The following is a 1,778-nucleotide window of genomic DNA, read 5'->3' on the forward strand; positions in this document are numbered from 1 at the left end:
TGGATTCTTTTGTACATTGAGTTTCAGAGGTCTGGTGTGATGGTTAATTTTACGTGTCAACTTGAAGGGTGTCTGCAGATGAGGTTAACTTAAATCGATGATCTTTGGGTAAAGCTGATTGCGCTTCATTATGTGGGTGGGCTTCATTCAACCAGTTGCAGGCCTGCCTAGAACAAAAAGAGACCTCTACCCTTCCCCAAAACCTTCAGCAAAAGAATTCTCTAGCAGATTGTCTTCAAATTTAGTCTATACCATCAGACATTCTGGGGCTCTAGGTTTCTCCACCATCTTCACTCATAGGTCTTGAGCTTGTCACCCTTTATTGTATGAGCCAATACCTTATCATCTCCCCCATCCCCCCATTTGTTCTGATTTTACTGGAAGCCTAATATATCTGGGAAGGACTTGAGATTCTGTATTATTAGGACACTCCTAGATGATTCCATTGGATATAGCAAGGTTATTGAGAACTCAGGCCAGGGAATGATTTCAACAAATTTGAAAGATGTTAAACTGGGGACCAGCACTTGGCATAAAGGCTATGTTGCTGGACTCCCATGTAGCCGACCGCGGTTCGAGTTCCGGACCTGGTGGCTTAAACTCATGCTGGGCCCGTGTGCATGCATGCCCAAGATCTGGAGAGGAGACTAGAGGAGAAGGGATCATAGCGTGGCCATCCCCCTTGGGGGGTGATTTCTCACTTTCTCTCTGTCTTTCTGGTGAGCACATGTGCCCTATAGCAAAAACCTCTCAAAAAAAAATTTAATCTGGAGATCCTTTTTTTTTTTTAAAAAAAAAGTACATGATATGTTTGTTACAACAAATTAATTAGCCAATATTGATAGATTATTATTAACTGTACATACTTTATTCAGAGTTTTAAAGTTTTTTTTTTTTTTTTTCTCTAGAGGGCATGTGCATTCACCAGAGACACACAGAACCCTCAGCAGAGCTTGGTTATGTTGCAGTACTTTTTTTGTCCATTTCTACATCTTGTCAGGATCTCGGACACGTGTGTCTTGTGTATTGTATTATTCAAGCCTCTGGGAAGGGGACTCCCATGGTGGGTTGACCATGTTGGCTCTGAGACCTCATGTACTGTGCTTAATTGCTCTGTTATAAGTCTGCCTATGTCTTCCTTTTTTGGGGGTGGGGGAAACCTGAATTTATTTATTTTTAAAGAGCGATTTTTGCTATAGGATGCATGTGCTTGCCAGAGAGACAGGGAGAGACAGACAGAAAATGAGAGATCACCCCGCAGGGGGATGTCCATACCACAATCCCTTCTCTGTTCTCCTCTTGGAATTTTGGGCACGCACTCACACGTACCCAGTATGAGTTTTAAGCGGCTGGGTCCAGGACTTGAACCACAGTCGATTATGTGGGAGTCCATGCTGTAACCATTATGTCATTTGCTGGTCCCCCTATTTTTTCTTTTTTTTTTAGAGAGGTTTTTGCTATAGGGCATATGCACTCACCAGACAGACAGAAAGAGAAACAGAAAACGAGAAATCACCCTCAAGGGGGATGGCCATGCCACAATCCCTTCTCCTCCGTTCTTCTCTCAGGATCTTGGACATGCATGCACACGTGCCCGGTGTGAGTTTTAAGCCACCGGGTCTGGGATGCAAACCGCAGTCCACGTTGACTACATGGGAGTCCAGCAACATAGCCATTACGCTAACTGCTTGTCCCTTTTGAAAAAACATACACACACACACCTACACACACACATTTTTTTTTTTTTTTGGAGAGATTTTCACTGTAGGGCGCGTGTG

This window comes from Tupaia chinensis, unplaced genomic scaffold (assembly GCF_000334495.1).
Source record: "Tupaia chinensis unplaced genomic scaffold, TupChi_1.0 Scaffold145685_1, whole genome shotgun sequence".
NCBI lineage: Eukaryota > Metazoa > Chordata > Mammalia > Scandentia > Tupaiidae > Tupaia > Tupaia belangeri.